The following is a 27040-nucleotide window of genomic DNA, read 5'->3' as shown; positions in this document are numbered from 1 at the left end:
GGCTTATGAGAAGAGGTAGCTGCCTCAAGACACCTGAGAACTTTTTTGTAAACATAGAAGTAAATTCAAAGAGAGTATTTGTATATTCAAGTATTATCCCTAAATAGCCCCCTGAAGTATTCTTCCTTGGAGTAAAGAAAGATAACTCAAAAATGTAATTAAGTCTGCTGTTTGGCATTTTTAATCTTCCTTTATTTGGAATTTTCTTTATTTAGTTTTATTTTGGTTTAATCAACTTGATGTTGCAAATATTTTTTACCCACATTATATTATAACATGAAAAAAATTTGTAGCTGAAAGAATAGAGAAATAATCCATGAAACGGATTAGGAAATCATAGTCTCTTTTATTAGTGTGTTTTAAAGCATAACAGCACCTGGTTGTAGAGGCTTCTGAAGTGCAGAGAATCTCACACTCATGAGTGCTGTCTTGAGGGCATATTCACAGTAGCCACCTTACCCAAGCCACTCAGATACTTTAGGTTTAGCTTTTAAAAATGACCTGCAGGAGGGGACCAGAAGCCATAGAAAGTAGTAGAAACAGAATTCACAACCAGAATCCAGACCTCAGTCAACCCAATGGCTTCTTTCATCTCTAAGGACCCTCACCTAACTCCCTGGCTAGTGAACATCTCTGACCTGGGATAGTAACCTCAGCCTCTCCATGGGTTTAGGATTAAGTCTTGCCAGTCCCTGGAAACTGTGAGCAGAGGACCAAGCAGCAAATTTCATGGCTAATCAGAGAACATCATTTCTCAGTCTCATAAGCCTTTGGGTTCAGAAATTTTAGTTGAGATGCTGTTGTGACTTCTTTGGTGTCTGCTGGCTAACTCTCCACTTGCCTGTTTGGTAGTTACCAACCATCTCACCTGCGTGGATGGCACTTTCTAGCTAAACTTAATCACAGTCCCAACAGGCCTAAGGAATCTCTTCAGTTCCTGTACAAGGAGTTGGTAAGGTTGGCCTTTTCTTTACAACAGAGCAGACTTTTATGGAACCCCTCTGAAGGTTTTACTGTAAGTAAACGGACCATTGACTAGAAAGCCAGAACCAGTGTTTCCAAGCCAGTGCAGTTAACAGTCACATATATGTGAGTGTGAAAAGCTTGGGCCATATAATCAGCATTATTTTATCAAGTGTTTTTGAGTTTTACTTTAAAAGCTTTGAATAACAGGCCGGGCGCGGTGGCTCAAGCCTGTAATCCCAGCACTTTGGGAGGCCGAGACGGGTGGATCACGAGGTCAGGAGATGGAGACCATCCTGGCTAACACCGTGAAACCCCGTCTCTACTAAAAAATACGAAAAACTAGCCGGGCGAGGTGGCGGGCGCCTGTAGTCCCAGGTACTCAGGAGGCTGAGGCAGGAGAATGGCGTGAACCCGGGAGGCGGAGCTTGCAGTGAGCTGAGATCCGGCCACTGCACTCCAGCCTGGGCGATAGAGCGAGACTCCGTCTCAAAAAAAAAAAAAAAAAAAAGCTTTGAATAACATCTTCACTGTGTCCATTGTTATCACACCCAGTAAGCCAAAGTATCAGTGCATACAGTAAGCTCCAAGAGTGGCCCAGTTTGGGATTTAAAAGGTGTGTTTGATTTAAAAGCATAAAAAGCCTTAAACTTTTAAAACTGCAGACTATTGTATCCTTCTAACTCCAGAACAGCTCCGTCTAATGCTGTCCAACTTGGCAATAAAAACAAAATGAAGAAAGCCGAAACACTTTTAGACTCACACCAAGTATGCAGTATTTCAGCCTGACAGGATTATTCCTTGCCTGGAGTGACTTACGTTGGAAGGGGAAGTTTGCATGGAAATGCCTTTGAGGTTAATTGTAATGTCATTAGTGTGATGTTATAATCACATCTCTGAATTTTCTTCATAAATTTCTTTTCTATTTTTATCCTGTTTTTATTTTTAATACACTACTTTCTTGAAAAAGTCTACTGTAGTCTCACGAAAATACAACCCCCCTTTTTTAAAGCCCTGTGAAAACGGGATTTTTGCATAAACTGCAGTTTATAAAAGCGTGGTCATCTGTCCTCTCCTGCTTTGCAGTTCCTTTTCATTCTTTGATCATAACATCCCTGCATGATGAGTGACTTTAAATCATCAAATTCAAGTGGCAGCAGATATTGCACTGAGGTTAGAAAAAACAGGTCGTGTGCTAGTATTTCCATTATGACTGTTTAGCATAGTATTGCCCGGAATATGACAAAACCACCAGAGATAATTCTTTTTAAGAAAATCATCTGTTTAGCCAAATCTGTGGTAGATTTGCGGCACAGACTACAGTAGAGGAGGAACTCAGTATAAACCACAGAAACTGCTCAGGAACGCTGCAAGTCTGTTGTAATCAGATTGCTTGTAGCTACTTGGGCTGTTGTTGGTTCCATCCGTTGTGATGAGAGCACAGGGCTAGCTACTAGGTTCTCTGGCGTTCCCAGCATTGTCTGTTCTGTTGACCTTTGAATGTATTTGTCTCAATTGTTCTTGGGCTGTGGGAGAAAGACTTTCGGATGAGAAAACAATGGTTCCCATCAGGGACACTGCTCCAAACCCACCCTTTGTTTTGGGCTCACTTTCACAGCAACAAAGTCAGTCCCAAGTTTGGTCATGCTGCCCTCCTATGTGCTGATTCCCACTTCTGAAAACATATGTTGAATGTGCCTCTTGAAATGTTGTCATTTTTCTAACCTTGTTTCCTTTTTAAAACAAGCATTTTATTCCATGATTTGCACAGTTCTGCATCTATATCAATGACTTTTCACCTATTCCTCCTTTCCAACGCATTTCTTGGGCAAAAGTTTGTGTCCAGCCTGCCATTCAGGAAAGACAAAGGCCTAGTTCAAATGTGCTACTTTGTGGTAGCTGGTTGGAGTCAAAGCCTGTTCATGAGATCTCTGTCCCCATAACCAGAAACAAATCCCACTGATACTTACCAGTCCTTATGATCTGATACAGAGAAAAGAAAACCTATACAGAATTTCTCAGAAACATTTACTCTATAGGGCATTTAGCAAATAAATTCCTGGAGCAGGAAAAATAGGATATTGTACCAAAATTATAACAGATAGGAGACAGAATTTTAAAAGAAAGAATTATGATATTCAGAATGTATTTATATATGTACCTGCTCTCTCTCTCTCTCTCTCTGGGTATATTTTATAATCAAATATTATAAGGAAAGTTTGCATTTTGCTTTTTCTCAGATGGTAAGATGTTTACATTTATTTTGTTGTTCAGTAAAAATGATCTAGTCTTTTTTCCATTAGTGAGCTATGGCTAATATTAGTACTGTGTACAATCTGGGCCTACTCTCACCTTTCTCTAGAAATCCATCACCATGACTATTTTATAAAATAGTGAGTTTGACTAAATTGCCCAAATATTCCTTTTCACAAAAGGAAGCTGTGGTGTCCAGCCAGTGACTTGCCTAAGGTCACACAGTGAAAAAACTAAAGATGGATGAGCTTAGACGCCTCTTAAACATAGGGCAAGGGTTTCCTTTTATAGCCTATAAACATCTTCTCTCAAATCAAATGATTTCAGAGATTCTCCTGCCACTGCCCTGTATACAAAAAACAAAAAACAAAATGTTCTTCCATAAATGGGAGAAATAGAACTGCTTTTAATGAAGTTCTGAGATGCAGCACAAGTCAGTTAAATTCCTTCCAGTTGATAAAAACTTTATGTAGGACCTCTGTAAGTGAAACCTGAAGAACTCCTTTGATTCCCCTTTCCATTATTGATCATTGTTTATAATCTCTTAAACAAAGAAAATACATCTACATTTTATATAGATGTCTAAAGGGAAACAAATCTAGTTTTAATTCCGTGTTATGGCATTGGTTTCAGGACCTTGGGCAAGTTGTCACCTGTTTTCCTCATACATAAAATGGGGAGAATAACTGTACCTCCTTGGCCCATGGTAAATATTTGATAAATATTATCTCTAGACCTAGAACCAATGTGGAGAAGTTCCAGAAAAGATGTATTGTTACAGTTTACGAAATAAAATCTATGTAATTCACAAAGTTTAAATAGATAAAATACTTCATATGTACTTATTATAAATTCCTTTATTCATCTCTATAATAGTTTTAGAAAAACTTATTCTGAAAGACTATAGGCCTTGTGGAAACTCAAACTCCATTTCTATTCTTATTCTTTTGTTATTCAGGTGATATTAGATATAATGAACACTAAGAGTAGTGTTCAAGGTTACCTTTAATGTATCCAGCGTCACCCATAATGTTTATTTTACCTCTTTGCACCAAGATTAAAAGGGAAGTGTGAGGCAGGAGTGGTGAGAGCATACTTTGAAGAGAACAAGGAGATAAATGGCCATCTGGGTTAGGCAAGACGGGGATGTGCTCAGAAATTATTTGTTAAGTTAAAGAATGTTAAAGAGACAATGAAAGTTTATGTAATAAAATAAGGAGTCCTTTGCTGATTTATCTTCTTCTACCTCACAGATAGTTTTTGGAGCCATTCTCTTTGTAGGTTGCTTATTTCCCTCACCAGTCTGTGGCCCTTAAAGCAAAAGCCTTGGCTGGGCATGGTGGCTTACGCCTGTAATCCCAACACTTTGGGAGACCGAGGCGGGTGGATCACGAGGTCAGGATTTCGAGATCAGCCTGGTCAATATGGTGAAAGCCTGTATTTACTAAAGACACAAAAATTAGCCAGGCGTGATGGTGCATGCCTGTAGTCCCAGCTACTTAGGAGGCTGAGGAGAAGAATCACTCAAACCCAGGAGGCAGAGGTTGCAGTAAGCCAAGATTGCGCCACTGCACTCCAGCTTGGGCAACAGAGCTAGACAGTGTAAAAACAAACAAACGAACAAACAACGGTCTTAGGATGAGCTGTCTAATATTTCATCTTTGTCTGCAAAAAAAGAAAGTAGAATAGAATATCTTTGGGTATGGGCCCTGTTTTTGAATTTGGTGTAGAGTGTTTGAGAGAAGATACAACTAAGATCACCAGTCCTTGGTAAGACAGAGCTTCTTCTCTCATATGTGCTTCGAAAGTCACAAACAATCATCCTGACTCTCCTTGGCCCACCTCAAACCACTCTATCCCCATTGGTTTGGATATTGTCAAGTCCAGACATGCCCCTCTAAGCAGCCAGGGCAGCAGAATCTCTACTTAACTAACATTAGTTCTTAACAGACTATGGAGTATTGAACATAAAATCCGAATAGCTCTCCACTTATATTTAGGATACATTTAACATTTTTCTCCTAGTGTCTGTATTTTTATTATTATATAGTTAAGTAGAACTTATGCTAAAATTCACATAATGATACTGAATATATTCTCTATAAAACTCACTTTGGAGTCCTCTGGATCAATACATTTGTTAGCATTATCAGTATAATCTCTGCTTTGACATACCTGAAAATTATGTTTCTTTAAGTTAGGTAAATATTTAAGTATGAGAAAAATCTGACCAATGTATTTAACAGACTTTGTGAACTTTTTTAAAAAGCTTGGTTTTGGAAAATACACAGATACATTTTGCCAAGAACTTGCCCCCTAATGTTTAATCTTGTGGCTTTCAGGGGAAATCTAATTTGTATCCTTCGTTTATGCTCGACTCAACAGATTGTTGCACTGTTAGCCAAGTGCTGGATGGCCTTACAGCCCATGGGGCTTTTCAGGTTTCTTGATTCTCCACGTGCCCCCTTGCCTTGCTTCTCGGTCCCTGGTGGATAGTGAATGCCATACATTTTAAACTCAGGCCAACTATTTAAAAACTAAGTCACACTACAATGAGCTATCTCAGTATTTGTGAAGACTGGAGAATTATTTCTCTCCCTTCTTCCCATCCCCAATGGCCACTCAGTTTTTACTGTGAGGTTTACTGGGGTATCTCAAGATGATGATTGAAGTTATAGACTCAGGATAGAACTGTACTTTTCTGTATGTGGGTGACAGTGGCCTGGGAAATGTGTTAGGGCTGCATTTTGAGAACCCTAGGATGCCATGGCATCCTCCTCAAGCCATTCAAACACCGAAACAACTCATTTGGGTTTGTGTTGTGTTGGATGACCACTGCAGATTAATCAAGACTCCTTCTTGCCATTACTTTGAATTTCCATCCACTTAGCTATTAGTGCATGCTCTATCACTGCCAGGCCTTTGTTCTTCCACAGACACTCCTTGATCCCTCTAGAACACAGACTTCAGTAGCAGTATTGTTGGTGATGAAGGGCAGAGGGGAAGGAAGGCTTGAAATGGGCCCAGCAGGAGCTGATGTTCAATATCTCTTCTCAGGATTATTTTCTCTCTTACCCTTGAGATAGCTCCCCATCATACTCCTTAGTATCGATACCACACCATATCCTAGATGAAAGGCACCCCCATCAGTGGGGCATAGAAAGAACCTAGGGCACGGTAGTCAACTAGAGCATTCCAGTGGCTCAGAAAAAAATTCCAAAGCCACTCTTCCTTTTCTTGTGAAGAGCTTTTGGGGTTTAACCATGGCAGGAGTTCCAGGTTGCTCTGCTTCTCTTGGCCAGGCACTTAACCTACAGGAGGTTCCACCTGAGGTCATGGGAATCACTACTAGTGGCTTGGAGCTTGAGAAAGAATAGAGGAGCTCGCAGTCCAAATCAGAGGAGATGGAGTTTCTGACTTTCAGAGTAAAGCATGAATACCTTTTCCTATGTACATATTGCTAAATCAAGTGGTTGGATATTGTAGTACTATTACTATCAATAATAGAGTATTTGTTCTATTATAGTATAGCTGTAATTCTTTTTACATTAAAGTAGAACTAGGACAAACTATACCATTTGTCACATTATTTCCAAGGGTTCTAACTCCAAGAAATGAGTTCCAATTTCCTAGCAATAAATATATAGTTGAACTTTATAACCTATCACATTTTTGAATTGGAAGTTACTTTATCATCAAACCTCTAGTTAAAAATATAGGACTTTGAAATACTATGCAGCCATAAAAAAGGATGAGTTAATGTCCTTTGTAGGGACATGGATGAAGCTAGAAACCATCATTCTGAGCAAACTAAGGCAAGGACAGAAAACCAAACACTGCATGTTCCCACTCATGGGTGGGAATTGAACAATGGGAACACTTGGACACCGGGTGGGGAACATCACACACTGGGGCCTTTTGTGGGGTGGGGGGAGGGGGGAAGGATAGCATTAGGAGATATACCTAATGTAAATGACGAGTTAATGGATGCAGCACACCAACATGGCACATGTATACATATTTAACAAACCTGCACATTGTGCACATGTACCCTAGAGCTTAAAGTATAATAATAAAAAAAAATATATATATATATAGGACTTCGAAAATAAAATTTGCCAGTATGGAAGCAGAGATACTTAAAGTCATTCTTACACCACAGAATTAGCGATTACTATATCCAGTCTCACCATTTTATAGATGGGGAAACTGAGGCTCAGAATGGTTCTTTTGTGATCCCTTAGTATTTCCTTGCTTTGCATTTTCTTTTAGAAAATGTGAAAAAATCGAATTGTTCCATGAAAGAAGGCACCACTCATTATTAATGGAATTTCTTTTTATTCAATTTTGCAGTGTCTGCAACAAGATTATGAAAACGATAATTTGATTTAGAAATATTTCCAGCTTCAGCAAGGTTACTTTGTGGAGTTGGAGATAAATGACCAGAAGAAAACTTCACAAAATTAGTGTTTACACTTAATCTGGCAATGAGCTATAATTTGATTGGTAAAAAATTCATTTGGTGTACCTCTGGCCCTTTGCTGCTGGATAATGAAAATTTATATCTGCGTTTCAGACATCTGGGGAGGGCCTGACAGCTTTGGGGCTGAATGAAAGATGATGTCACGCTGACCCCTGTCAGCATTTCCTCATAGACTGGTTACCCAAAACCCAACAGCACTCACACTTTTTTTTCCCCCTGCCAGAGCAGACTCTCATTTTTATTTTGGAAGGTTAATGACACTGTAAATCTAATAGGCCATTTTAGTGCCATCATGTGGATATTAAAAAATCATGTGACCAGTCAGGGCACCATATGTGGGGTTCGCTGTTGTCTAATGGCAGGAATAGGAGGCTGTAACAAGGTACTGAGGGCAGCCAGTGTTTGGAATTAATTTCAAAACCATAGCTACCTTTAAACTAATTCTGAATCTCTGCTAATGATTATTGCTTGCCATTTCAATTAAGTTTGCTTTAATTAGCTAGCTAATATCAGATTAGGTTGGACCTCAGAAAATAATTTACCATTTATAAATTGATGAGTAACTCATATTCTGTGGCACAGCACTGACTCATAGAACTTTCTGTGATGATGGAATATTATCTGTCTGTGTTCTCCAGTAAGGTAGCCTCTAGCCACATGTGGCTATTGAGCACTTGAAACATAGCTAGTGATCTAAGGAAATGATAATTTTAAGTAATTAAAATTTACATAGTGACATGTGGCTAGTGGTTACCAGTTTGGGTAGCACAATGATGGAGCAACTATAATGTAAGACTAGAATATCAGAAAACAACAACAAAAAAAGCATTTCATTCAGGTATCTAGTCTGCCTTTCATTGGTGCCATAGTGGAAAGGCCAAACTATCTGGTGACAGAGCTGAAATCTGATTTACCTTTGTATCATCATAATGCCTTTTGGACAGGGTAAAAATATGTAGAAGAAAGTGATACATAAATGAGTGAATGAAATGGATACATAGACAATGAATAAATGAATGCAAGCAATTTAAGTTATTTTTTTTCTATTCTACCAGTTCTTGCTGCCCTTTTCCTGAAGGACACGGCAGACAAAAGTTGTGAGATTTGACAGCCAGATGAATTCTCAGTGATCACTTAGCCCAAGCCGTTCAAAACCAGACCAGATTGACTTCCAGGAGCTGCCACTGGCTTTTTTTTTTTTTTTTTTTTTTTAACAACATCTTTTTACATCTCCAAAAGCTGTGCTCTTGAGTACTGCAAAAAGCCCATGGACCCAAGAGGGCTAAAGGCGATTGGGCACACAATTCACACTCTTTCACGAAAGAAGGTGGGAAGGGAGGAAACAATTCTTTTTGGATCCTAGGGTAATTGTGTAGCCAGATAGAAGTATGTAAAGGGAAATTGAAATAATTTCTGAGTTTACTCCAAAATGTTACTGAAGGATTTAAAAGTAACCCTTCATGACTATTATCTAATGCTACCCTCATAAAATTAGGACGAGGGTGATAGTTCTGGTGAAGAAGAAGAAGATGATGATGACACTATTAGTTAACATTTGTTTACTGCATATTGTTTCAAAAATGATGCTAAATTTTATATAAGGATTACTTTAGTTAATCTTTGCAACACTGCAGGATAGTTCCAGTATTTGCCCATTTTACAGATGAGAAAAAGAAGAGAGTGTAAGTAGCTTGCTTAAGGTTATGCAACCAATATAAGGCAGAAGTGGATTTTAAATCCAAACAGCCTGATTCTAGAATTACATCTTCAAACATTATTGTATAGAGTGCCTTTCCCTAATCTTCTTCCTCGATTTTCTTCCTTCTTTCCTTCCTTCCTGTATTCATTGATTTAGCAAATGATTTTTGAGTCCCAACTATGGACCAGATATTGTTCTAGCCTCAGGAAATACACAAGTCAACATGACAGACAAAAGTTCCTGCCCTTATGGTCTTTTTCTTCTACTGGTGAGAAAAGACAATAAAAAAGTTAAGAAAAAAGTGTAGCTTATTGACCGGGCATGGTGGCTTACACCTGTAATCCCAGCATTTTAGAAGACCGAGGGGGGTGGATCACCTGAGGTCAGGAGTTTGAGACTAGCCTGGCCAACATGGAGAAACCCCATCTCTACTAAAAATACAAAAATTAGCTGGGCATGGTGGCAGGAACCTGTAATCCCAGCTGCTTGGGAGGCTGAGGCAGGAGAATTGCTAGAACCTGGGAGGCAGAGGTTGCAGTGAGCCGAGATCGCCCAGCCTGTGCGATAGAGGGAGACTCCATCTCAAATAATAATAATAATAATAAAATTAAATGCAAGAAAGAGAAAATAAAGAAAGAAAGAGGAATATGAAGTGTTAGCAGGTGGGAGGAACAGGTAGAAATTTTAGGTAAGGGAGGTCTCACTGAAAAGGCAATAAAGAAGCAAGTAAGTTTTCTTTTCTTTTTGCTTTTTTTTGAGACAGAGTTTCATTCTGGCTGGAGTGAACAGCTTACTGCAGGCAGCCTCTACCTCCCAGGTGATCCTCTCACCTCAGCCTTCTCAGGTAGCTGAGACTACCAGTGTGCACCACCATGCCTGGATATTTGTTTTGTATTTTTTTGGAGAGACAGGATTTCGTCATATTACCCAGACTGATCTTGAGCTACTGAACTCAAGTGATCCACCTGCCTCAGCTTTCTAAAGTGTTGGGATTATAGGCATGAGCCACAGTGCCCAGTCTTATTTTCACAGTGCCCAGTCTTATTTTCTATAGGCATGAGCCACAGTGCCCAGTCTTATTTTCTAACTATATATATATATTTAGAAAATATATATTTATTTACTTATATTTATATTTGTTAAAATATATATAATTGGAATATATTTATATTAGAATAATATATATATTCGGTCCTTTAAAAAAACTTAATGAGATCATTCCCAGGTTAGGAGGTAAACTTATAGTTAGCTGTATTCTTGACAAAAAATTAGGATGCTATATATATACACATACACACACTATTTGTGTATATAGCATCCTAATGTATACTATACATATACCATTATATATATACACACACACCTATATATATATAATTTAAATTTATAATGACAGTGGATTTGGGCATGCAAGTGTGACAGAGAACTTTGTCTTTCTCCCACTCCTTCTATACCACACAACCACCCCTACATATGTAGCTACACGTGTGTGTGCTCATACATATAGTGGTGTATGGAGCATCCTGATTTTTTGCCAAGAAAAAAGTTAGCTATAAGTTTACCTCCTAACCTAGGGATGATCTCATTACTTTTGTTTGTTTGTTTGTTTGTTTGTTTTTGAGACAGAGTCTCGCTCTGTTGCCCGGGCTGGAGCTGTGTTGCCCGGGCTGGAGTGCGGTGGTGCGATCTCGGCTCACTGCAAGCCCCGCCTCCCCAGTTCACGCCATTCTCCTGCCTCAGCCTCCCGAGTAGCTGGGACTACAGGCGCCCGCCACCACGCCTGGCTAATTTTTTTGTATTTTTAGTGGAGACGGGGTTTCACCGTGTTAACCAGGATGGTCTCGATCTCCTCACCTCGTGATCCACTCCCCTCGGCCTCTCAAAGGGCTGGGATTACAGACGTGAGCCACCGCGCCCGGTCTATTAAGTTTTTTTTTAAAGGACCTAATATAGATTGATATTCAAGTTGAGCCAGAGCTATTAAAAGCTAAGTACCTCTGTCTATGAAATTATTTTCAACTAATTCCTTTGATTCTGTGATACTGCGGTGTTTGCTGTTATAGCGAGATGAGAATAATGCACTGAATTTTATAGTTGTTGCAAAAAGTCCACAGCAGCAACACCGGGGCCCCGCAGACACACATCCAAGAGCATGGCATGGTTCAGGAGACAGCATATACACACACACACGCAGCTATATACGTAGGGGTGGGTGTGTGATGTAGAAGGAGGGGGAGAAGGAGAAAGTTCTCTGTCACACTTGCATGCCCAAATCCACGGTTACCACAAATTTAAATTGAATATGGTGCAACATTGTCGGTCACAATAAAACTGTAAGAGTAAGTAAAGAGAGAACTTTTTAATTCCCTGAATGATTTTGGGCAAGAAGTAGTAGGCTTTTTGATGCCTAATACAGAATGATTAAGAAATAGAAGTTAACAGTGATATGGACCGCATTCTGTAGTATGTGAACACAAAAAGGATACTTTCCTAATTGGATATAGTATTCAAAATTCCACAAGTTCTGAAGTCAGTGTGTGAGACCACAGGTTACAGGCTTTGTCTGAGAGACACTCTGCCTCCCCCTGCCTCACCCTGGATGCATAGCACTCCTTGATTTGTAAAATACTCATTCCAGTCAAAAGGGAAGTGTCCTTTTGTGATCCCTGGCATCACTTCCTGTTTTTCCTTGTAAACTTCCCACCCAAGCTGTGGCATTATTGGGATCATTGCCCGAAGTAACTTTCCATTACATTGACAAGTCAAATGCATACATCTGATTTGAGTGTCATCCTTCCTCCAGATTTAAAAAATTCTACTGCAAATTAAACACTCCAGCTCTTGTGATCCCTGTTGAAAGTTTTATCTTCTTAAAGATCATTCTGAAAAATGAAATTTTTTCATGTCACACAATTTTAATTAATGGATCATTTTGTTTTCTGTAACTTTTCAGAATTGGTAGATTTGTTAAACCTAATTTAAAAGCACACAGTAAGATATCTCTTCCCATTAAAATAAAAATATATTTCTCTTCCGGATTATCAACCTATAAGCTATATTACTAAAATTTTAGCTTTGCATGATTTATAGTAGTCAAATGATTACTGCCCTAAGCATTAACTTCACTATAGAGCTATTAAAAATATTTAATTAGAGTCACTGAGAATTTAGGATGTATAATAAAATTGTTGTCAAGGCCATGTTGTAAATTGTGATTATGTTTGTAGATGAGTGAGACAAACTACCCTATGCTGAAATTTTTATAAAATTTGAAATGGGGAGTGTATATACACATAATATATATTTTATTTTGTAAAATAAAATATGTAAAATAAATACATATATATATAGTTTTTTGAGATGGAGTTTCGCTCTGTTGCCCAGGTTGGAGTGCAGTGGTGTGATATTCACTCACTGTAACCTCCACCTCCTGGGTTCAAGTGATTCTCCCACCTCAGCCTCCCAAGTATCCGGGATTACAGGTACGTGCCACCATGCCCGGCTAGTGTTTGTATTTTTAGTAGAGACGGGGTTTCGCCATGTTAGCCAGGCTGGTCTCAAATTCCTGACCTCAGTGATCTGCCCACCTCGGCCTCCCAAAGTTCTGAGATTACAGGTGTTAGCCACCATGCCCGGTCTATTTATTTATTTTGAAACATTTCATGTACATAGTAGTGAGGTTATATTAATCGTGCATAATTTATGAAAATGTTAAAAGATTTTGCTTTTTAAAAATCTTTCTGAACTTGAGCAGTGTTATCTTTAAGTACAATGTTCTAGTTTATTACAAACCCAAAATGTAATCCTATATCAGAATCTTTCCTTTTTGTTATATATTTTGTTGTCTCCACAAAAATGTTTTATTAAAAAAAAAGACTCCAAGACAATAAATCTAAATCTAGCTACAGTTTATGTATGCAGGCAAGAGGTGGGAAATCTCTGTGAATGTCAGACAGAAGTGAATACAAACCCATGTAGTCATGTTTACTCAGGTGCTAAAATCCAGATCATTCTGTTATAAGTTCGTCTTCTAAATATATGGCTCTGGCTATCTGCATTGTGGATCATCCACCCTCCTGTTATCTACCTGTGCAAGGAAGTCAAAATCAACCCATAGAGATGGGGTATCTGTCGGTTGTTCTCTATGGTATCATACCTGTTTATTTGTGCAGTTAGTAGAGACTAAACTACCTCAGTAGATTTTTATGACTTAAATTATGGGGCAATATATTTATTCTGTTTTAAGTAGTCCATGTAAATGGTGGCCATGGAGATAGCTTAATGTGCATTTTTGTTTTTGTTTTTGTTTTTTACAGATAAACACTGTCAACTTTTTATTGATCTACCTACAGTATTTTTGCTACGCATATCTGTATATCTCTTTTGCAAAATCAAAATTGCATTTTCATAGTTTTATAAACTATTTTTCTTAATAATATATTGTGAAATTTCACAAGGCTTTTCCCCAATATTGTAAAGTGTGTTCATGAATATTATTTTAATGTATTAGATGGAAACATACAGAATTAGTAATATTTCATGTTTTTTAACCTATTATTATTATTATTATTTTACTAGAGAAGGTTTGCTTAAATTAGCAGTACATTTATTTCTTCTCATTTCAGAAATAGCAAAAATGTATGCAGGAAATGGGGGAAGCCAGAGGACCTTGCAACCTGGCAGCCAGTGGTCAGATGTCATTTCAAAGATTTGGGAAGGTTTCAACTACTGCTTTTCAGATATACCTATGCCTAAACACCACTAGAAATGACACAACTTATTTCTATCCCATAGGCTTGAAATAAGTAAGAGAGAGTTGCTATGAATTTGGTTGAAAGAGTAAACCTAGTGAGAAAAAAGTAGTTTAGATGGTGGTCATTTTGACATCAAATCATGGCAACCAAATAAGGTTATTTTCACCATCTTACCATCAGAAAAGAAAGATTCGGGACTTGGAAATCAATGAAAGCAGCCAGAAAACTTTCCTATTGTGCAACAAACAAGACATGGAAACACTCATGAGTTGACTGTACTCAGAGGTCCAGAAAAATTAAGGTTGACACTAAAATAACTTTGGCTTACATACGACTCATGGCAAATGCTAAATAATGAAAAAATATGTCTTTTAGGTCTAAAATTTTCTGGGTTGTGAGAAAATACGAAGCATAAATCATATCAAACTATTCCTGGCATTAGGCCTTCAGGATGCATTTGTTTGAAATCAAGGGCCAAATTGCCTGGAAGAGCAAAAACTGCTAGATGCCAGCTGAGGCGGAATGCCAGCCTTGGAACTGACACATCATTTCTGGAGAGATCCATATGCACGACCCTAGTTTGCCTTCAAAGTGGTTCCTTTGAATTGATTTTGTAAATTAACAATATTAGGCCTTCTGTAGGATAGAAAGTGCATTAGTCACAGTGCTCTTACTTTACCCAGCAAGGAAATCTATTGTTCTTTTGTAATAAAATTTCTGGAAGGGGTGAGGGTGATTTTGCCACATCAGGTAAAAGGAATCACAGTTTTCAGGCAGGTTTAACGAGGAATTTTAATAATAAGAGAAAAAAGTCAATGAGTATAACTTCACTAAACAACTCTTAAAGGAAAGCTGAGTTGGCTTCTGTTTTCACAAGTCTGTGTAACCATCGTTGAATGGGTTCCAAGCATCAATTGTTCCCAGTGAGTAAGGACATAGGATATGGCAAAAACTCACAGCAATTTATTACCAGAATGTTTTAAAAGAAATGGAGGATTTCAGAAAAGGAGGAGTTCCACGGATTCATGTTTAAATTCACCACAAGTGATTAATGTTAGTGTTCCATTTTTTGTCCAAGGTCGGTTTTACACACCATGTAAAATTGCTTCTTTTGAAGAAAGTCTGCTTTTTTTAAAAAAAAGGAAAGAGGAGGGGAAAAAAAGACAATGGGTCTCCTGGAAAATACTTCATAAGGCTTTTTTTTCACATTAGTTTTTTGTTCTTTACTTTTGGAGGAGTTTAATCTGAGGAATATTGTGCAAGGAACAGAGTGGAATATAAAATAAAGTTAAACAAACATGGCTACTTTCAATAAATGATACTGATTTTCTAACAACTGCCTGTTTTCAAAGCCCTATAAGAAAAGCCTGAGCTTTTAGGCTTTTGGTTTTCTAAATCTTCATGTGCTCTGATTTTTGCAGAGGGTATTCACATTTTGAAAATATATATATTTTTATTTATAATGTAGATTTTGTATATATATAATAGATATTAGCTATTTAGATATATATAATCCTATAGATTATATATATAAAATAGATATTAGGCATTTATATTAATACATAATGCTATAGAACATTTTCTTCTGAAAACTTAAAGATTTATGTTAATGGTAGAAAATTTTGCTATAATATAAAATAATAATCAGTTTGTTGGCACCTTTAATTAACAAAAATATGTTTATTAAAAATCTAGGTAGAAATGAATATTTTCAGAATCATCTACTGCAACATTTTAAAAAAATCATTGTCAATTACTTTCTTTTCAGGATTTATTAGTATTGGGGTATTCAATGACTTAAAGTCTAAAGAGAGAGCTAGAAACAAACAAACCAAAACTCTTTTTGCCTTACTGAATTCTAACCAAGAGCTTCTGAAAGCTATACCTGAAACATGATTTAAGAATTTGTTTTTAATCAAAACGGAGTTTCCTAGAATTAGTTTTTTTTTTTTTTTTTTTAAACACTCCTGGGCTCCATTCTTCCTGTTTGTAAACATCAGTGTGTCCCTTCAAATATATCTTTTCTATTGTTTATATTAAAGACCTGATCATATAATTAAATTGAATTTGGCAAGTGTATATCGGCCATCCACTATGTTTAGTTTGGTTCTCTTAGTTTAGTTTAGTTCTCTTTTCTACTGCTAATTCTACAAGCTGAGTGAGGCCTGCTAATTTCCACTGATACTCATACATGTTAGTTTAAAAAAAAGTTGGCTTTTACAAAGCCACAAAGGGGAACAAATATAGCTGTATTGCCTGTCTTAAACCAAAATACTTTAGCAATTGAAAGATGGGGGCAGTGTAGACACTCAGGAAAGCTTTGGGATCTTTAGATGAATGGTATCATACAGATGTGTATTATTGCTAATTCTTTGTTCTCAATCACTTGTTTTCAAGGACACTAAAATCCATGTAGCCCCTAAAAAAGATAAATAAGGGCAAGTCACTTTTCTTCCTCCAGTCACAGACTAAAGAAATTATTTCAGATAATATATAGCCCTTCAGCCATGGGAGCAGGAAGTGTTTACTGCTCAAGTCAGGGTCCCAGTTGGTAAAATAAACGGAAACTTCTGGTTTAGTTTTAGGGCCTTCTTTCAAATAAAAACTTCATTTTCTCTGGGCAAATACATTGATTTAATTTTGTATTATTGGTAAAATATTCATAAAGTCAGGTCAGTCTTTAAAGAGTACCAAAACATAACTTTGCCCATTTTTTTTTCTGTTTAAGGGCCAGCTAGATTTGTTTAAAAAGAAAAACTTAAAGCCACCAAAAAGCCTATGGCATTTCTTTCTCTTATGTTCTTTAAAAGTGGTTCAGGCTCATCTGTTTGGAATTATTTAGGTGTGTCTCTCTTTGAAAATGGGCCCCCATAACCTTTTTCCAATAGGATAAAAGTTGAGAACATGGAGTCAAAATGGAGCAAAAAGTTGAATATTTCACATGGTATAAATTTTTTTTTTTTAATCAAGGGAAAAGAAAAGTTGCATAAAAGCCAAAACAAGATGAAATTATCTAATTTCTCATATATTCCTTTCTTTTTTCCTTGCTTTCTCATTTTTTTATGTAATCTTCCAGAACACTTTTCAGTTTGAAGCTAAACCTAACTCTACTTTTTACATGTATATTTTTCACTTTTATAAAGACTCATTAATTCAACAGATATTTTTCAAGCACTTACAACATGCCAAAAGGATGCAAGTCAAATATAAAGAAGAGAGATAACTATTTTTGCCCTCATGGAGTTTCCTTTACTGTGATGAAAACTGATATTCTATCAGTAAATAAATAGGTAAATTTCAAATAGTGCAAAGTACTAAAAAAGAATAACAAAAGAAAGAAACAAAGTAACAAAATGGGGGTATTGTGACAGTAATTGAGTGACATTTTGAGAGACATGAAACAGTAAATGCTTGGGGATGATAGTTACAATGAAGGGACTGTTTTAAAGGGGAGGTGAGAGAAGGTTCCCTGAAAAAGTGCTATTTGAGTGTGGTCTGAATGAAGGGAGGAGCTGGTGTGAAAACCAGGTAGGAGAGCATTCCAGGAAGAGGCCACAGCAGGTGTGAAGACCTCAAGGCAAGCAGGAGCTTGGCATATTTTGGTAACATAAGGAAGGCCAGGAGCATAGTAAGAACAATTAGATTACTAGGCTAGGTGAGGACTGGAACTGGTAGTGGAGAGGTGACAAAGTGGAGGTAGCAGTGTACTTTTGTTGCCTGAGTTGCTGCCTGTGTTGCCTGTTATGTCTTCACATTGTTTTAAAAGACAGTGCCAATAGTCATTTGTTAAATTTCCTCCCCTTACACGCAGTTTAGCTTTTCTTTCTTTTTTTTTTTTTCCTTCTCCCTTTTATTTGTTGACATGACAGCTGATTAAAGCCTCTGTCCTGCAGTCATGGGAGTATGGTAGAGCTATTCAGGTCATGGTATAAAGCGTCTGGGTTTTATTTTGCATGTAGTAGAAAGCCATCAGAGCATTTTAACAGGGGATGGCATGATCTGATTTATGTTGTCTGATGATCACTCTGGCTGTTGTGAGAGAAGCAGTTGTGGGGTATTCGTGGAGATGCTGCTGCATTAAGTGATCATTTTGAGGAGTATAGTGGAAGAAGCGAGACAAAAAAATGTGGATAGTTCCTAGATACATTCTAATCAATCTTACCATTGAGATCATGTCCAAGGCCCCAAGGTATATTTCTCAAGTCCCATGAGAGTAGAAAGAATCCCCTGAAAGCTTTCTGATGGATTGAATGCAGATAGAGAAAATGAAAAAATCAAGAATAACACTCAGATGTTTGGCATGGGAAAACGGATGGCAGGTGGAGCCATTTTGGGGATAGAGGCAACTGAGAAAAGAGTGTATTGGTGAGGAGTGTGTAGGGAGGAGAGTACTTCAAGAGTTCTGTACCGAGGAAACTAAATTTGAGATAGCTATTAAACAGATTTAGATGTCAAGTAGGCAACTGGATACAAAGGTCTGGAACTCAAAAGTGAGGTCAAGACTGAGGATATAAATTTGAGAGCCATGAACACAAATGATCTTTAAAGTCCTGGAACTGGATGAAACATCTCAATAAGACAGTGCAGAGAGAAGGCAAAATGGCCTAAAGTGAAACCCTCAGAAACTACAACCCTGAGAGAAAGAACTAGTAAAGGAGATGGAGTAGAAACTCTCTGTGAAATAGGAAGCAAATTAGAAAGTTTGTGCCATGCAAATCTGTGAAAGAGCATATTTAAAGAAAGAAGTAGTGGTCAATGGCACATAATATCACTGAAGAAGATAGAATCAGAGACCATTGATGGTCAATTTGACAAGACCACAGAAGAATGAGGAGACCACTAACTTCTGTGTCATGGAGTGAGCACTACAGCAGAAGACAAGCAGATATACCATCCAAATAATTGAAATGGTGGATATGTAGCAGGGTGTTTTTGTTTGTTTGTTGACTTTTTCTTTTTGTTTTTTGCTAATCAATCTCATCATTGAGATCATGTCCAAGGCCTCAAGGTATATTTCCCAAGCCCCATGAGTAGAAAAGTCTCAAAAGAGAGAGAGATCTCACACATTGCTGGTAGGAATGTAAAATGGTATGGCCATGTTGGGAAATAGTTTAAAAGTTTCTTACTGTATACTCCAGCAAGTCACTCTTAAATAGTTATCCAATGGCAATGAAAAAAATAGTTCTACAAAAAGACTTGTACACACATGTTTGACATACTTTTAATCATATCATAAAATCAGGAAACTGAAACTGCACAAATATCCATTAATAGTTGAATGAATAAATCCCTTTGATATTTTCATATACTAGAATAAACAAGACTGAACTACTGATATCTGCTACTCAATGGGCAAATCTCTTAGACTCTGTGCTGAGGGAAAGAAACTGTACACAAAGAATTCAGGCTCTCTAATTTTATTTATATGAAATTCTAGGACAGGGAAACTAATCTATACTGATTAACAGAGGAAAACTAATCTATAAGAATCAATAATTATTTAGGGTTGGGGTGGAAAAGGGGAAACTGACTGAAAGGGGGCATGAAGGAGCTCTGTGGGGAGGTGGAACTGCTATCTCAATTAGGGCTGTGGTTACATGGCTGTATCCATTTGTCAATGTTATCAGCCTACTTAATGTGAATGAATTATATCTCAGTAAAACTGATAGGGAGAAAGAGAGAGGGAAAGAGAGAAAGAATGAGATCACTATTTCCTCTGATTAGCTTCTTTTGCCCTAAGTCATTTTTTATCACTTTTGTAAGATCTTGATTATGTTGAGAGCCCTTCATTTACTGTTTCATGTCTGTCAGAATGTCACTCAATTACTAATGTCTATTGCATATTAGATAGCTCTTTCTCACAGAGTAGATACCAATAATGTCACCCTGTCTTCAGAAACATGTTTCTTGATACAGCTATTTTTATTTTTTGTTTTTATTTGTTTGTTTTTATTTTTCTTTAAATTCTGGGATACAAGTGCAGAATGTGTAGGTTTGTTACATAGGTATACATGTGCCATGGTGGTTGGCTGCACCTATCAACCTGTCATCTGGATTTTAAGCCTCACATACATTAGCTTATTTGGCCTAATGCTCTCCCTCCCCTCACCCCCACTCCCGACTGGCCCTAGTATGTGTTATTCCCCTCCCTGTGTCCCACTTATGAGTGAGAACATGTGGTGTTTAGCTTTCTGTTCCTGTGTGTTAGTTTGTTGAGGATGATGGCTTCCAGCTTCATCCATGTCCCTGCAAAGGACATGATCTCATTCCTTTTTACGGCTGCATAGCTTTCCATGGTGTATATGTACCACATTTTCTTTATTGTGTCTATCATTGATGAGCATTTGGATTGGTTCCATGACTTTGCTATTGTAAATAATGCTGCAATAAACATACGTGTGCATATCTCTTTATAGCAGAATGATTTATATTCCTTTGGGTATATAACCAGTAATAGGATTGCTGGGTCAAATGCTATTTCTGGTTCTAGATACTTGAGGAATCGCCACACTGTCTTCCATGATGATTACGCTAATTTACACTCCCACCAACAGTGTAAAAGCAGTCCTATTTTCCCACAGCCTTGCCAGCATCTATTGTTTCTCGACTTTTTAATAATCACCATTCTCATTGGTGGGAGACAGTAGTATCTCATTGTGGTTTTGATTTGCATTTCTCTAATGATCAGTGATGTCGAGCTTTCTTTCATATGTTTGTTGGCCACATAAATGTCTTATTTTGAGTTGTCTGTTCATATCCTTTGTCCACTGTTTGATGGGGTTGTTTGTTTTTCTTCTCGCAAATTTGTTTAAGTTCCTTGTAGATTCTGGATATTAGACCTATGTTAGATGGGTAGATTGCAAAATTTTTCTCCCATTCTGTACGTTGCTTGTTCATGCTGATGACAGTTTCTTTTGCTATGCAGAAGCTCTTTAGTTTAATTAGATTCCATTTGTCAATTTTGGTTTGTTTTTTTTTTTTTTTTTTTGGCAATTGCTTTTGGTGTTTTCATCATGAAGTCTTTGCCCATGCCTATGTCTTGAATGGTATTGCCTAGGTTTTCTTCTAGGGTTTTTATGGTTTGGGGTTTTACATTTAAGTCTTTAATCCATCTTTAGTTAATTTTTGTGTAATTCAAAATAAGGTGAAAGGAATGGGTCCAGTTTCAGTTTTCTGCATATGGCTAGCCAGATTTTCCAGCACCATTTATTAAATAGGGAATCCTTTTCCCATTGCTGGTTTTTGTCAGGTTTGCTGAAGATCAGATGGTTATAGATATGTAGTGTTATTTCTGAGGTCTCTGTTCTGTTCCATTGTTCTATATGTCTGTTTTGGTACCAGTACCATGCTGTTTTGGTTATTGTAGCCTTGTAGTATAGTTTGAAGTCAGGTAATGTGACAACTCCAGCTTTGTTCTTCTTGCTTAGCATTGTCTTGGCTATATAGGCTCTTTTTTGGTTCCAAATGAAATTTAAAGTAGTTTTTTCTAATTCTGTGAAGTATGTCAATGTAGTTTGATGGGAATAGCATGGAATTTATAAATTACTTTGGGCAGTATGGCCATTTTCACGATATTGATTCTTCCTGTCCATGAGGATGGAATGTTTTTCTATTTGTTTGTGTCCTCTCTTATTTCCTGACCAGTAGTTTGTAGTTCTCCTTGAAGAGGTCCTTCACATCCCTTGTTAGTGGACACAGCTATTTTGATCCTTACTTTAACATATAAGATAATTTAAATAAAATATGCCTAAATATGTCCTAAGTGCTGCAATCACTAGTTTGGGATATCTATAGTAATGTGTATACATGCACACATACACACCGAGCTATATATAAATATATATATATATATATAGCTGACTAGAAGACTAAGACTATGTTATAATAGAAAGGTCAAGAGCTTTGAAATAGATTTAGACACGAATCTCAGACTTATTGCCAGCTGTGTGACAGTAGGCAAATTCCTTCCTCTCACTGAGTTTTAATTTTCTTATCTGTAAAGAGGTAAAGCAATAATTACTTTTCTATCTTGTTATAGGGGTTAAAGATAACATAAGTTAAGTTTTCAGAACAGTGCCTGACTTGTTATACAGGCTCAAGTGTGAAAGTTGAAATTTTGTATGTTATTTCTGTTTTCATTCACATTGTGAGCATGGTCAGCAGGTGGTGGGGGAACAAGAGTTGCTTCTAAATTTCTAAGGGACTGCCAATATTGGTTAAAATCATCTCTAAATTCTAAACTATCCTTTTGAACAAAAAGGCGACATTTGATGGAGCCTAACAGAAGACATGAGGCATTACCTAAAATTTTTATATCATTTGTGATTTTTGAGCCTTTGAAACGGAATATCAGGAAAAACCACCAATACCTGCACTAGGAAGCATTCTTCTTTTCTTTGCAAACTATCACAAGAAGAGAAAACCAAACACCGCATGTTCTCACTCATAGGTGGGAACTGAACAATGAGATCACTTGGACTCGGGAAGGGGAACATCACACACTGGGGCCTATCATGGGGAGGGGGGAGGAGGGAGGGATTGCATTGGGGAGTTATACATGATATAAACGTTATGCACATGTACCCTAGAACTTAAAGTATAATAAAAAAAAAAAAAAAAAAGAAATCTATTGCTCTTCATCTCCATAAGTAAAACACACTCTTTTTTTTTTTTTTTTGAGACGGAGTCTCGCTCTATCGCCCAGGCTGAAGTGCAGTGGCCGGATCTCAGCTCGCTGCAAGCTCCGCCTCCGGGGTTTACGCCATTCTCCTGCCTCAGCCTCCCGAGTAGCTGGGACTATAGGCGCCCGCCACCTCGCCCGGCTAGTTTTTTGTATTTTTTAGTAGAGACGGGGTTTCACGGTGTTAGCCAGGATGGTCTCGATCTCCTGACCTCGTGATCCGCCCGTCTCGGCCTCCCAAAGTGCTGGGATTACAGGCTTGAGCCACCGCGCCCGGCAGTAAAACACACTCTTTCTCACATTTGTACTCATATGTACTTATATGTAGTTTTTTCAGGGTTTAAGAAAATTAGGTCTTTAAACCTGTACCACCAGGATTCTGAAAGCAAGTAAAAGACCTTGCAACCCGGTAAAATTTTAGATGATCTTTTCTTTTATCTATATTGTTAAAAATAGTTTCCTATATCAGTGATTGCTGCTCTTCTGATTTTACCAGATATTAATTATAGCTTATACTCTGCTTACCCTCAACTCTTACTGTAAATGTGACTTCCGCCCAATGTGTATCCAGATGGGATATTCTGAGATAGTCGCTTCTTCCTGAGGATATGGAATTCCTTTCCAGGAAACGTTGAGAACTATTCTTAACCTGGAACGCCTATCCATCTTGTGTCATCCTTCAGAGATACTGCACCTTCCCTGCTGCTTCTCCAGACTGTTTATTTCTCAGCTATTTTAGGAACACCTTTCTTCCTCAATGATGAAAGCACATTACCATGAAATGATTAGCTATGAATAATCTTATAATGCCTTTGTTTAGGAAAGAGGTCACCATGCCTCAAGATGTTTTTGTTCTTTATGCTATATCATCGTTTTGTTTACTAGAAGTAGTTTCAAACTGCTTTTAAAGTCATTTTTTATTAAACATGATTTTTATACTTAAAATCTGTTTAATGTTTTCATTCAAATATAATAAAATCATAAATTATCTCTGAGCCAGTGTTTGTTAACTCTGGATATTCACTAGAATCATCTTGGGATTTGTTTTTTAAGTATCATGCCTGGGCTACACACTTAGAAATTTTGATTTAATAAATCTGGGGTGGGACCTGGGTTTAATTTTTTTTTTTTTTTTTTGAGAGGGAGTCTCATTCTTGTCACCCATGCTGGAATGCAGTGGTGCAATCTCGGCTCACTGCAACCTCCGCCTCCTGGGTTCAAGCGATTCTCCTGCTTCAGCCTCCTGAGTAGCTGGGATTATAGGCAACTGCCACCATGCCTGGCTACTTTTTGTACTTTTTAGTAGAGACAGGGTTTCACCATGTTAGCCAGGCTGGTCTGGAACTCCAGACTTCAGGCAATCCGCCCGCCTCAGCCTCCCAAAGTGCTGGGATTACAGGCATGAGCCACTATGCCTGGCCATAATTTTTAAACACTCTGCAGGTGATTTTTAAGTGGAGCCAAAGTTTGAGGTCCAGTATTTTGATGCAACAATTTTTTGCAAGCATTAAAACACTATATCTTTTGGGATGATCAAGAGTTCCATTATATCTCAGAAGAGTCACTGAAGTCATAATTGCCAGTGACTGTGATTTTTAGATCTTTCAACTTATTTTTCACTAGGATCATTTTTCCTGCAAAAGGGAATTAGCCAAGGAAAGTATAATGTGCTGATAGTGCAATGAGGAAAATGTGTAAGATTTGACCTTACTTTCATCCCAGTCCTGCCACAGAAAGGCTTGGATTCCTGGACAAAATATTCTCTGGATGAGATTCACAAACATGACAACATCAAGAGCGAGGATGGTGACATGAAAGTTTGAAACAGGAAGAGTGGACATTGGCAAGCAGGGGACTCACTCCTGTTCTAAAGGGGCCTGCTCAGCCCCAGCCGGTTGTTTCTATGGGAAGATGCAAGTTAAGTGTTACCAAGTCTTTCCATTTTTAAAGAGAAGTAGAAATTTCCTTTTTGGGGAGAAAATTTTCAATTATTATTATTGGCATCTAATCCCAACTTTTTGTTCATGTGATTATTATTGATATTGTGGGGCTTAATTTGGCCCCCAGGACACCAGTTTGCAATATCTGAATTAAATGATTTCTAAAATTCATTCAATTCTAACACTCTAAAATTCTAAGAGATCTAATTTGGCCAAAACATGAAAATACTCCCTTAAGATGAGAAGCTTCTATTTGAATGTGTGCGTATGTCAATCTTCCTCTTTCTGAACCCTCCCATTTTTAAATTACCCCTGATACCCTTGGTCCTGGCAGCTTACTCTTTCTATTCTGACCCATCCTAGAGTTGACATCTCAAGAATTTAAATAACTCTGGCTAGCACACTGTATTTACAATATATAGGGGATCCTGGTGTTACGTCAAAGGAAAACCTTGTCTTAACTTTTCAGAAGGGAATGGAATGTACAGTATGGTGTGGCCTATAAATCATTTTCAAATTAGTATTCTGTACATCTGGAGAAGAGTACATTTCTACTCATGCATAAATTGCCTATGAACACGTTTCAAGAACCTATGCTTAATCTTAGCAATGAACATTTCAAAAAGTAAATTAATATCTTCAAGGGGAAGAAATACAGTATATTAAACAGGAACCCACTAGAAACTCTATAGTTAAGAGTCTGTCAACGTTTCCATTATAAACCCTGTTTTTGAGGGGTTTATAACTCACTTATAAAAATTCATTGTAGGCTGAGACTTGGCGTGTAAGGTCTTAGCCTAGCAGCTTGATGTGATATTAGATCTGAAAGACCTCAGATTCTTGTCAACGAGATACTATTTTAAGCCTCCAAGATGAGGTCTAAACAAAGACAGGGAGTGATTTAAACCCATATCATCCAGGGACTGCAGAGGAAAACTGAAATAACTGCTCTAAGATCAGCAAGTTGAGCCTTGGTTTTGCAGAGTCCCACGCTGTTGTCTACCCTGAACTGTACATCTTGTACTGCAGAGGATGCAGTCAGCTTTGTTTTCCTATTTGGGTCACACTCAGTGAAACTTTAATTCCTCATTTGGTAGCTTAATATATTGTCTGTTGAGATTACAGATTTAGATGAGAGTTTATAAATAAGGCTAATTAACATTGAACTTGTAACTCTTTTTTTTTCTTTCCATTTGATAAAAGATATTCCTAGGAAGTAGGAATAGAGTATAAAAATGTCTTAGGCCATTGTAAATTTCTTGTGTAAATAGCTCTGTGATATGTTGCATGTTTAAATTAGCACAATATGTATTCATTTTAAATATTGATCTTTAAGGAAGTCCTACAATAAATCTGAATACTCTTTTGCATCACTGTTTACATTAGGTCTACTATAGATTAAGAGAGACAGTTGCCTTGTAAATTTGCCTGCAGAGTAAGCAGGGGCATATAAATAATTCTGTTTCCAATTATACAAAACAATGATGATAAACTATTGGGAGCTGTGGGACAATTGTGCAGAGCTTGGCTGAATCACAGACTCAGACCAGGCTTGTGAGTAACTGATGTGCAGCTGGAAATTGGAGCTATTGTCTAAATCAGGAAACAAATGAAAAAGGGACATAGAACAAATTCTATAAATGTAGCTCCATCAAGATGCAGTTCCTTTCCAGCTGTAAGGTTTCTAAAGAGTTACCCAAACTATTTAAAAACATAAAGACAGAATTGTTTGGCTTGGTAATGGCAGCAATTTGTCTGTAACAATGTTAAGTATGTTGTGGTAACCTTCATGGGTAAAACCCTATGGATGGATTTGGTTGTGGTTTAGGGTTTCCACCTTCTCCCAGTAGTGGTTCCCTGGGCTGTGGCATGAACTGGTCTTTGAACAATTTGATAGCTCAACCAAATTTCAGCTAGAAATGTTAAAACATAATAATTGAAGATTAAGAATAAATTTACACCTAAGCCATATAATTCCAAAGCCAAGATCAACCCATTCTTCTTAACATTCCCATCATCTATTCAGAAGTGCAAATATTCACATGGAAACGAGGTTGGTTGAAATGTTTAGCTTATACTGGGAAACATACCTGCTAAGCAGCTGAGAAATTTATTCATTTCAGTCTTTCCATTTGACAAGGCTCATTCTCCCAAGTAAAATACTAAGAATGCAATGACAGCAACTGAAGCCGTTCCATTTCTTCTCCTGACTTTAATCTCTCTCTAAGAAAAATATTTCTTGAAATGCTATAATGTGTGTGCATTGAC

At 37.5% G+C, this 27040-nt stretch overlaps 1 protein-coding gene across 8 annotated transcripts in view; it reads left to right on the top strand.

Moving 5' to 3' along the window:
* The window catches only part of MECOM (MDS1 and EVI1 complex locus), a 616769-nt gene that overhangs the window by 467601 nt on the left and 122128 nt on the right, over window positions 1-27040 (top strand). The window lies entirely within an intron of this gene.

This window comes from Trachypithecus francoisi, unplaced genomic scaffold, assembly GCF_009764315.1.
Source record: "Trachypithecus francoisi isolate TF-2019V2 unplaced genomic scaffold, Tfra_2.0 Lachesis_group0, whole genome shotgun sequence".
Classification (NCBI taxonomy): Eukaryota; Metazoa; Chordata; class Mammalia; order Primates; family Cercopithecidae; genus Trachypithecus; species Trachypithecus francoisi.
Note: the sequence above shows the minus strand (reverse complement) of the source record. Positions and strands in the feature narration are given on the sequence as shown.